A 12722-nucleotide genomic window follows, 5' to 3' on the forward strand; every position below is an offset into this window, starting at 1 on the left:
CACACACACACATTTACCTATAGGGCAGATCAGTGTCTCCAATTAACCTGACCCAATTGTCGTACCCACTGACATGGTGGTGGTGTGTTAGTGTGTGTTGTGCTGGTATGAGTGGATCAGACACAGCAATGCTGGAGTTTTTAAATACCGTGTCCACTCACTGTCCACTCTATTAGACACTCCTACTTAGCTGGTCCACCTTGTAGATGTAAAGTCAGAGATGATCGCTCATCTATTGCTGCTGTTTGAATCGCTCATCTTCTAGACCTTCATCAGTGGTCACAGGACGCTGCCCACGAAGCGCTGTTGGCTGGATATTTTCGGTTGGTGGACGATTCTCAGTCCAGCAGGGACAGTGAGGTGTTTAAAAACTCCAGCAGCACTGCTGTGTCTGATCCACTCATACCAGCACAACACACACTAACACACCACCACCATGTCAGTGTCACTGCAGTGCTGAGAATCATCCACCACCTAAATAATACCTGCTCTGTGGTGGTCCTGTGGTGGTCCTGACCATTGAAGAACGTCAAGAGTGAAAGGGGGCTAACAAAGCATGCAGAGAAACAGATGGACTACAGTTAGTAATTGTAGAACTACATAGTGCTTCTATATGGTAAGTGAAGCCGATAAACTGGACAGTGAGTGTAGAAACAAGGAGGTGGTTTTAATGTTATGGCTGATCGGTGTATATTTTTGTGTATAAACATTTAAACATTGGAAAGTGCAGATGTGCGTCATTATCTAACCTCTGTTTTACACCTCTGAAACAGAACCAATCTGCCGTAATCGAATCTACATCCAGCTTCCAACTTCATCCAGCCAAAACCACACAATCAAACATGGAGCTGATTTTCTGGATTCTACAAGAAACTAGAGCCCGGAGACTCGAGACGTCTTCAGCCTGTGGTTTCTGCACCGATTTATATCAGCGAGGAACGATGGGAACGTACCGTGCGTGTGTGTGTGTGTGTGGTGAGGCAGGAGGTTTAGTAATCCTGTACAGATAACAGAGAGACAGAATGAGATTAATGCTAAAGCTAATGTGCCAGATCTATTTGGACGCTGGGTTGGTATGATGAATCAGTGTCGGGCTTTAGAAGGATTTCAGCACAAGCTGATTTTGGCAGGCGGCTCTTCATCTCCGTCCAACTGCAACACTGACAACAATGGTAACGGAATTATTTGGACGACTTGTGGTGAGCGTTTGAGTGTGTGTGTGTGTGTGTGTGTGACACTACTGAGTGTACCAGCAGAGCTTTAATGGGCGCTGTACGTGCCAGACGCCCATAATCAACAAAGAAAACAGAACTCTGGAGTTACTGTAATATTTTGGGGCACCGAAAAGGAATTTTGGGAAGTCTGAGGTCTGTCATGCATTGGGCCCCTCGCCTCACCGCAGCCCATCAGACCAGCATTCGAGCTCTGAGATTCTTGTGAGGGCCATGATCCAAACTCCTACTTTCACCACATTGCTATGACACACACACACACACACACACACACACACTCTTGTTGTTGACTCTGCTGTTGCAGATCTGAACCCACAAGCCAAAATCCCTAACATTTCACTCCATGGAGGCCAGTAAGGTACGTCTCATGTGGACGCCCACCATCAGACTGCCCACTGTTCCTAATTTTTGGGACATAAATACTGCCACATCAACCCACTGAAATAAACACCAGACTCGCTCGTACCCTGGACGTCTTCTACCCTGGATTCCGAATCAGCCAAAAGCAAGTGGACGCCAGACATGCCATCCCAAAACCGGGTGCACTATCAGCCTCCAAGATTCTGTCTTTTTGGAATGAATTTGTGCCCGTTCAGTCCGAACAGCATTTGTAAAGTATGCCTCTGATGTTGCACAAGAAGGCCTGGCTCACAGTTGCCTTTCCGATTCATCCCAAAAGTGTTCAGGTCTGTGCAGGTCACTGAAGTTCCTCCCTATCAGCCTCATCAAACCAGGTTTTTATAGACCTTGCATTGTGCACTAAGGATATCATGCTGAAACGTTTATTTGGAATACATTTGTACCCGTTCAGTCCGAACAGTATTTGTAAAGTACGGCTCTGATGTTGCACGAGAAGGCCTGGCTCACAGTCGGCTTTTCGATTCATCCCAAAGGTGTTCAGGACTGTGCAGCTCACTGAAGTTCCTCCTTATCAGCCTCATCAATCCAGGTCTTTGTAGATATGGTTTATTGTGCAATGCTGAACAGGAAAAGGCCTTCCCCAACATGTTTCAACACAGTTAATACTGAATAATAAGTAAAAATCTGGCTGCATCAGATGCTTTACCTCCTTTTCTATTCTCATCCTTCATAACTGTGACTGATTTGGTCATTTCTGAAGCCTGCAGACCAACCAGAACCCAAAGCAGAAAAAAACAGACTGTCAGATTGATAACTGAGCATCTGAACATCTGGAAAGAATATTTCCAGTTTGCTTTTAGTTCCATGTTTTCTCTTCATTTAAACGGTCATTTTTAGAAAGAATTAAATGAAGAACCCTGGCAGAACCCGTGTTGTTTTAATTCTGGTGCTTGGCCCTAACCTTATTTCAGTAACGTTGCCAGGACGAGGGAACAGATCGAGTGTAATTAAGCTTTAGTGCAGAACGAGATTTTATTAGAAACGCTTCTATTGTTCTGCTTTTAATAGAACGATTACACCAAAGATTTATAGCGACTGTAAAGAGCCACCGCAAACACAGGCCTTTTGTTCTGAACACCAGAACAGACAATCTACTTTCAATGTCAACACACACACACACACACACACACACACATACACACACACATTTAAACACTGCAGCTTTTATTCATCTGGTTATAGGTCAGCGTGTCTCTCTTTGAACTTTGTTCTTTCTACACACAAATCTAAAACTGTGCTGGTTTCGGTGGTCTCAGTTCTGCTGACACAACTAGGATGTTAGTATATTAGGGGTCTCCCCTATTTTTACCTGTTTTAGGGACTTTTAGGGGCTGGATCATTTGGGTTTGCATACCTGTTTTGACACAGTTTGTACAACGAATGCGCTACAATTACTGACTGTAGTCCATTTGTTTCTCTGCATACTTTTTTAACCTGCTTTCACCCTGTTCTTCAATAGTCAAGACCCACAGGACCACCACAGAGCAGGTATTATTTAGGTGGTGGATCATTCTCAGCACTGCAGTGACACTGACATGGTGGTGGTGTGTTAGTGTGTGTTGTGCTGGTATGAGTGGATCAGACACAGCAGCGCTGCTGGAGTTTTTAAACACTGTGTCCACTCACTGTCCACTCTATTAGACGCTCCTGCCTAGTCGGTCCACCTTGTAGATGTAAAGTCAGAGACGATCGCTCATCTATCGCTGCTGTTTGAGTCGGTCATCTTCATCAATGGTCACAGGACGTTGCCCACGGGGTGCTGTTGGCTTAATGTTTTTGGTTGGTGGACTATTCTCAGTCCAGCAGTGACAGTGAGGTGTTTAAAAACTGCAGCAGCGCTGCTGTGTCTGATCCACTCATACCAGCACAACACACACTAACACACCACCACCATGTCAGTGTCAATGCTATGTTTGGAAGCTGGGATCAGATGGCGCCCATGGAGCAGACAGTTAAAGGCCTTGCTCAAGGGCCCAACAGTGGCTGCATTGCAGATCCTGGATTTGAACCGACAATCTTAGTGTTTTGGACACATCAGTGTTTCACTCAGCAGAAACGGAGGCTTGTCTTTCTCTTTTCACCCCGTTTACCCCTAAACCTTTAACAGCCGATTATTCACACACTGCATGTGTGCAGGTATTTGTGTGTGTGTGTGTGTGTGTGTGTGTGTTGCACAAATGCCTCGTCTCTCCTCCCACACATCAGTGATAAAAGCTGACGGGCAGCGAGAAACATCTTTTTGTCGTATATTCAGCAGGTACGTTTACACCCGGCCTCCAGCTCATCCCTCTGTATTTAACCTTCCTCTGCTCCTCGTGTTTATCCCTCAGGAGATGAAACTTCCCTCCTTCATCTGCTCTGATTCTCCCGAAATAGCTTTTCAGATTTTTTGATTCGTACTGAAGTGTGTTTACACTGAGCTGCTTTCTCACGTCTCGCTGTCCGAATCGCTTTACTGTCAGATGCTGGTAGATCTGGTAGTTCTGGTAGTTCTGCAGAAGTAGCATCGTGGTCAGGATAGAGAAACCTAAAATTGAGACTGGGACTGTTTTTTTTTTCTTCCCATTGTTCCAATCTATTGAGTGATTGGCCTCAAATTCCCTCAGACACACTTCAAAGCCTTGTAAGAATCCCTCTCTGTCGTTGTTCTAGCTCAAAAGATCACATAGACATCATTCTATGTATTTTTAATACCTCTTGTTGCTGATATGGGACGTCCAACAAGCTCATGGTCAGGTGTCCAAATACTTTCGGCCATTCAGTTAAGTTTGTGGAGGAACTTCAGCCCAGACCTCACAATTGTTCTTCTGACTAAATAGGCACAAATTCTCACAGACACACATACTATTCACATATAACACTGCAGACTTAATACAGGACGCATCTTCATCAAATGGAAGTTAAGGGCCTGGCTCAAGGGCCCAACGACAGCAGTGTAGTGATTCTGGGACTTGAACCTTCTAACAACCCAACCTTCCAATCAGTAGTTGAGTTCCTGCACCTATCGAGCTTTTTAACTCCAAATCAGACGTTGCCGATTCCCACTCCATCACTTCACATCTACCAGTCCAGCGTGAACTGGTCAAGGTGCCCAAGCTGGTCATCAGGACCAAGACCAATCAGGGCTTAGATCCTGACGAGAGGCAGCTTGTGGGATCACTTACAGAACTGTGACAGAAAATTGTCCAAGCAATGGAGGGTTAAAGGCCTTGCTTAAAGGGGCCCAACAGTGGCGGGGCTTGAACCAGCGACCTTTCGATTACTAGTCCAGTACCTAAACCACTTGGCTACAACTGCCCAAGCAGCAGACCTACAATTATTACTAAATACAACTGGAGCAATTGATGGTTAAGGGCCTTGCTGAGGGGCCCAACAGTGGCAACCTGGCAGCGGTGGGGCTTGAACCAGCGACCTTTCGATTACTAGTCCAGTATCTGAACCACTAGGCTACAACTGCCCAAGCAGAAGACCTACAATTGTTACAGAATACAATCGGAGCAATTGATAGTTAAGGGCCTTGCTGAGGGGCCGACCAGTGGCAGCTTGGTAGGGTTGGGCTTGAACTGACAACCTTCTGATTACTTATTTTATTTTATTTTAAATATGTCCTTAGATAAACCAAGAATTGAACAATAATCTGATCCGAAACAAAAGACCCCCCCTCATGCTATTGACCGTCGGTTCTGGCGAGTGAAGCTCAGTTACAGCCTAGTGAACAAACAAAGCTAATCAATAGCCGCCGATCAAGCTATCGAATCCTGCAGCAGTTTGGAGGCTAACGTTAGCGCTATCTCTGTCCCTTTGTGTGGTGTTTAGCGCTGGCTGTTTGATTAACCTTTCTCATGCAAATGAGGACAAACCGCCTCCATTCACTCCAGAAATGTGCAGAACTTTATTCCTAAACACACATAAATCTCACCTTTAACCTCCTGCTGGGCTCAAATCCCAGCTCTGCTACTGGCCAGCCGGGCGCCTATACAGTACAGACGGTGACTGGCTCGTCCAAGGGTGGGAATGCCGGAGGGGATTCTTCATGACTGCTGCAATTGCGACCTCTGCTGGCTGTTTGAGGGCGCCGCACACAGTATGAAGGTAACTGGGATTGTTACGTGACTCTCTCTTTATAGCCGCTCCCAATTTTTTCTGAGGTATTTTGTCTTTATTCTTTTATTCCATAAACTTAGGTTGTTACACACTGGTGGATGAAGTAGCTGGCGTGGTGGCAATTCATTTCTCATGTTCATCTTCTTTCCAGTGTGGTTGTGAATATCACTGAGGGTTCCTGTGCATGTCCACCTACATTTTCTAAACTGGATGCATATCCGGTGGCCCGACCGTCTTTTCTCTCTTGGACAAGCGCACGTTCCCTATTCCGACTACAAGCACTCGTCAGGTTTGAGGTGCAGCGTTTTAGGAGAACTGTGGGTGAAACCACACTCCATTTCAGCGCCGCTCACAGCATTAGCGGTCGACCTCGCACATTTATGATAACTGCTTGAGGTCTGAATCAAATAAAGCCAGAACATGAGAGATACAGATGTGCAGATGATGTTTCGGGACCCGAGCGTGGACGCGAGCTTCAGTTTATAGCGGTTCCTACTGACCTGACGAGAATAAAAGAGCTAACGATGGTGAACCCATCTGTGTTTAAACTGGATGTGCGTGTGGGGGCAGATGTTCCTCTCTCCAGCATTAGATGGAAATCCGAAAAGTGAAAAAACTCAGGGAAACACATCTGGAGGCGAAATATCGCCGACCTCAGGGTTTAATAGGGGTTTAGTGCCATTAATTCATTCACTGTCATGCTATTCAGGGTTGCGGTGGGTCCCGCAATTGTTAAATTTACCTGCCATGTTGTTTTTACTACACTACCTGCATGATCCATCCAACACACACACACACACACACACCTGTGCAGCCCCTACAGCAGGTTTCTAAAAGAGAAAATGTGGGACGGGGTGAATACAGGAATAAAACGATGCACAAAAGCAAACAACAGGACGAGACTTGTTCACAAGAGCCTGCTTTCTTTCAAAGCTTCAAACACATGCACACACACACACACACACACACACAATTTTATGCTAGCTGAACATGAATGAGAAGAAAATCTCCAGTGTTTTCTCACCATGTTCTGATCACACGTCCTCCTGATAATCCTCCCGTCATGTTGAAATCGAAAGATCATCACGCGTTTAAAGCTGTAGTATTTTTACTGCTAGACAAAATAATAAGAACAGTAGCATTATTGACGTCAGTGAAGAGAAAGATACCCTAGAACAGGGTTTTACACCTATTTCAGTTATGTGATACCAAAAAATTAAGCTACAGAGTAGACTGAACATAAGGAACACTCTTCGAGTGTTATTGTCTCCTCTCACCCCTAGGTGGGAGCTCAGGGTTTCCCCTGATTTTCCATCATTGGTGAGTAGTATTGTTATGCACTTTGTGTTGTGTATTTTGCTCGTCGTATCGTTTTATTTTAAATCCTCCCGTCCCCGCTGGTTCATGAAATTATATCTTATATGAAACCGGTCTGTGGTGCAAAAAAGGTTGGGGAGCGGCGCCCTAAAACATGTAATTGCAGCAGTCCCAGAGGGTCCAAGCCCAGCAAAATCTAAAGCTAAGTCAGAACAAAGTCTAACCGTATACCGATTAGGAATAACATTATGACCACCTTCCTGATATTGTGTTGGTCCCCCTTTTGCTGCCAAAACAGCCCTGACCCGTCGAGGCGTGGAGTCTGACACCTTTCTGTCAGAACCAGCATTCACGTCTTCAGCAGTTTGAGCTACAGGAGCTCGTCTGTCAGCCTTCGCTCCCCACGTGCTTCAATGAGCCTTGGCCGCCATGACCCTGTCGCTGGTTTACCACTGTTCCTTCCTTTTGTTCCTTCCTGTTCCTATACCACTTTTGATAGATACTGACCACTGCACATCGGGACACACCCCACAAGAGCTGCAGTTTTGGAGATGCTCTGACCCAGTCGTCTAGCCATCACAATTTGGCCCTCAGATCCTCACGCTCGCCCATTTTTCCTGCTTCTAACATCAACTGTGAGGATAAAATGTTCACTCACTGCCTGATATACCCCCCCACTAACAGGTGTTTCCACACGAGGTGCTCGGTTAGTAGGTCTATTATGCTCGCAAACCCTGGCCAGGGTATTCCTGCCCTGCACCCAGTGTTTCATTTGCATTTTTTGGTCTTTGTGGGTCCGGTTCTACAATCTCATGAGAAAACTACCAGAACTTTATCACCACACAACCTCCAGAGAAGCGTTCCAATTTAACAAGGTGTGTTATGTGATAGGAAACACACGGAGGTAATCGGTTCTGGTGCAGATAGGTCTTAAATTTCCCCCCGGCCTCCACAATGTCCAGAAAAAAAGCACTTCTAATAAATAATAAAGAGGTTCATCAGTTTCTCCCCCGACTGTTTAGAACTAATTAGCTCCAGATTTACAAATGCAGCCTAATTTACTCCTATTTCTGTCTCATTTGTCTAGAACATGGATATTTTTGTCCACGGCGGCACGGCGTGGCGTGTCCTCTGTCCTTCAGGTGTGGGACCGTTGAGGATTTGATGCTCCATTAAAAGGCCTCTATGTAAGCTAAATATGTTCACCTGGGTTAAGCGAGAGTTCAGTACGGTTCCATCGGTGAAGCGGTTAGTGCTGAAGAGAAATCAAAATAAACACACCTGCTGTACATGAGCTCTATCCCACAGCCAGGCCCTGAGACCAGGCTTTGAAGTTCTCGGCGTCTTTTGTGTGACGCTGGCTCGCTTTTTTTTCCCACCGACGGCGTGTTAGTCGAGTGTTTTATGAGCAGATATAAAGCCTTTATGCTCATAAAGAAGCTGAGCTATGATATTGGCTTGGCGTCCGGCCAGGACAGGAAAATGTGCTCTGATATTTCTGAAGCTACAAAGAGCTTTTGTTTGAGCCATCAGGCAGGAATTTGTGGCGGATTGAGGACGAGCTACTGAAATATTTCACCCGATTATTTTTCATCACTTTTTAACATTTATTTGGAAGGTGAAAACCATTTTCTAGCGGCAGGTCGCCGTTAATCCAACGTTCTTGTGTCTTTTTGAAAATGTCTGTGATTGAGTGAACGTAGTTGCTTTTTAACGACTACTGCTCTTAAAGACGCCTCTGTAATCAAGTAGAAATGGCTTCTTCTTAACGCATGCTTTTAATTTCACACTTACTTCCAGAGCTTATTATCATTATAGTAACATTACTGTCACAGTCACGTTCCTTAAATGACATTTTTACTAAGAGTAAGAAATAAACAAACTGTCCTGAATGTTCTGTAATGAGGACGGCTACTTCATTACAGATTCCATAGCAATAAAAACACACAATGTGGGTCCAGTTTCCCTGGACGGGGCGCCAATCCGTCGCCAATCATGTCTGTGTAGCAACACTGAGATTCGAACCCACTAACAGAGCCACTGCACCACCTAAGCACCCATGTCGAATGAAGGTACTTTATTTATTTAATCCAAAAACATAAACATTTTATGTTTTATTCATTTACTCACATTTATCAAACACATTTAAGTCATAAAATCTATTTAATGATTCATAACTATTTTAATTTCTTTAGGTTTTCGATGGTGAGTCTGTAAATTTAGACTTAAGGTAAGGAAGAGAGGACTGGACTACCTAGCAGAAGCCAAACTGTCCAGTTCAAAGCTTAGTCGCCATGTCAAAAAATAAATAAATAAATAAACAAAATAAACAGAATTTAATTCAGGAAAAACATACCGAACTTCTCACAGACAGTGATTGGTGGTGAACATTGAACCCGGAGGCTCGGATCCATGTTGCTGTGCAGCACTTACACTAAACGCCCAACATTATATGGACAAAAACATTGGGACACCTGACCATGAGCTTGTTGGACATCCCGTACCAAAACATATCTTTGTAGCTTTTATATCATCCAATATCTGGGAATCCTATGGGAATTTGTGCCCATTCAGTCCACCTAGTCAGTGAGGTACGTATACTTTGGGCCATGTAGTGTATTATTATAATTGTTTATAGATGGAGACACGATTCCAGACTGCAGATTCCCATCACCAGCACCTCATAACCACGTGATGGAGAAATAAAACGTGTTATTGTTTTAAATAAAAGCACTTTTATCACAAATCTGGAAAAGCAGAAGATTCTAACATGTGACTGATGAAGGAGAAGAGGAAGAACACATCGATGGAGGCGTGTGGCTCGTTGGTGGGTATGTAAGGTGTGTGATAGACTCTCTGCACACGTATCCCCTGTTGCTGTCACAGGTAAAAGGGGCGAATTGTCAGGGATGATTATTGGCTCTCGGGCCAAGGGTGGCAGTATTTCTGAGACTGCTCAGTTTGTGAACAGTTTGTGTGCTGCTGTGGTGAAAGTGTATCCTGAGTGGACAAGTGGCACCATTGCGAAAAAGCGATGCAAAGGAATACACTGATTAGCCATAACATTAAAACCACCTCCTTGTTTCTACACTCACTGTCCATTTTATCAGCTCCACTTACCATATAGAAGCACTTTGTAGTTTCTATACCTGCTCTGTGGTGGTCCTGTGGGGGTCCTGACCATTGAAGAACAGGGTGAAAGGGGGGTAACAAAGCATGCAGAGAAACAGATGGACTACAGTCAGTAATTGTAGAACTACAAAGTGCTTCTATATGGTAAGTGGAGCTGATAAAATGGACAGTGATTGTACTGTAGAAACAAGGAGGTGGTTTTAATGTTATGGTTGATCGGTGTACTTGGTACACTGAATTATTGCACTGCACCACAGCGACATCTGGTGGAGTCAGACCTCATCAGCATCTAATGTAAAATGCCAGAGCTTTTACAAACACGTATGAGGAAAAAATTTATACACAAGGACCAATGACACTGTGCCTGGGTCAAGCATAACATAAAGTGGTGGTATGAACTAGAAGGTACATTATGTATTAGTGAAAGCCGGCCTGGGCTTTCTGTGCTTGCTTAATACAGACAGTGATGTTGTCAGTTTAGTTTAGTAAGCATGTGCAGAAGAGGGGTGAAATTTCTATTGGGAGAGGAGTGCAAAATGCTTGTGCTGTCGACCTGGTCAGGCGTCCAACAGACCTGTGTGGCTTTGCTTGAGGAAGGAATCTCAACTGTGCCCATGTTGTGCTTAAAATCAGAGTAAAAGTCTAAACAAGGCCTCAGTGATTGATCTCTGAGGGCAGAGCTAAATATAATCATGACTTTAAATTAAAACAAGTCAATTAAACCAAGAAGATTTATTACAGGGTCTAGAAGACCATAGGGTGCAAAGATTTGGATTAAGAACACATTAATGAAGACAAATGAAGAAACAAACAGAATGTTGTGGATCAAGTTTTAAATGTAAACACAAGCATCTATTTATTTTTGAATGACAGGATCTTTTTAAAGGAAAATTCCAGTGAAGCATTTCTCTGCGTATTACAAACTGTCTTTGTTTATCTAACGTTTTTGGGACAGCAGTGCACCATGTTCCTCAAAATCAACCCTTTAAATGGACTGGTTCTTTATTGTGGACTCTGTTTCCTGATTGGAGGAGTTCTCACCGCACCTTTAACACACAGGTATGAATGTAACACCCTCACAATCACTTTTACTGAAGGATGCTTGAGCTGCTGATGCTGCAGCACCTTGTACTGACCCAGAAACCGGATAATAAAAGTGTCAGGGAAATAAATATGTGGACACTCAGGCAGAAACACACGACACATCGTTCATTTAGAGCGAGTTTTACTGCAAATGGAACGGAAAAAGTGAACGTGATGAGCATTTAATAATAATGTAGAAACAAGTTTACAATATAAAAGATGTGCATCGGCTTTTTATACAGATTAGAAAGAAAACATTCAATAAATGAAGGTACAAGTAATAAAAGCTTGTATTTTATAAGTATTGTGTGTGTGTCTATATGTCTGTGTATGTCTGTGTCTGTCTGTCTGTGTCTGTCTTTCTCTATCTATCTGTGTCTGTGACTATCTGTTTGTGTTTATCTGTCTGTCTGTGACTCTGTCTGTGTCTGTCTGTCTGTCTGTGTGTCTATCTGTCTGTGTCTATCTGTCTGTGTCTATCTGTCTGTGTAAATCTGTCTGTTTCTGTCTTTGTTTGTCTATCTGTGTCTATTTGACTATCTGTCTATATGTGTGTGTCTATCTGTCTGTCTGTCTCTGTCTATCTGTCTGTTTATCTGTCTGTCTGTGTCTGTCTGTGACTACGCGTCTCTGTCTATCTGTGTTTGTCTGTGTCTATCTGTCTGTGTCTATCTGTCTTTGTTTATCTGTCTGTATCTATCCATCTCTGTCTATCTGTGTTTGTGTCTATTTGACTATCTGTCTATATGTGTGTGTCTATCTGTCTGTCTGTCTCTGTCTATCTGTCTGTTTATCTGTCTGTGTCTGTCTGTGACTACGTGTCTCTGTCTATCTGTGTTTGTGTCTATTTGACTATCTGTCTATCTGTCTGTGTCTATCTGTCTGTGTCTATCTGTCTGTGTCTATCCATTTCTGTCTACCTGTGTCTATTTGACTATCTGTCTATATGTGTGTCTATCTGTCTGTCTCTCTATTTCTCTGTCTGTTTTTGTCTATCTGTCTGTCTTTCTGTCTGTGTCTATCAGTGTCTGTCTTTGTTTATCTGTCTGTCTGTGTATGTCTATCTGTCTACTTCTTTGCCTGTCTATGTCTGTCTGACTGTCTATCTCTCAATTTTCTGTCTGTCTGTGTCTTTTCGTATGTCTGTCTGTCTGTCTGTCTACCTCTTTGTGTCTTTCTATCTGTCAACCTGTCTCTTTTTCTCTTTGTTTATCTGTCTATATGTGTCTGTCAATCTATCTGTCCGTCTTTCTATCTACCTGTGCCTGTCTGTAAGTCTGTCTATCTATCATGACTTACTGATCATGATCACTCTGTGACAGAACTGGATTTTACAGATTTTGAAGGTTCGGGGTATTTGGGGTGTTTGGGGTATTTGATGCACACGTGTTTACATCGTGCTATAATATTATAACAGAAGTGAATCCTGATCTG

This window comes from Trichomycterus rosablanca, chromosome 17 (assembly GCF_030014385.1).
Source record: "Trichomycterus rosablanca isolate fTriRos1 chromosome 17, fTriRos1.hap1, whole genome shotgun sequence".
Taxonomy (NCBI): Eukaryota; Metazoa; Chordata; class Actinopteri; order Siluriformes; family Trichomycteridae; genus Trichomycterus; species Trichomycterus rosablanca.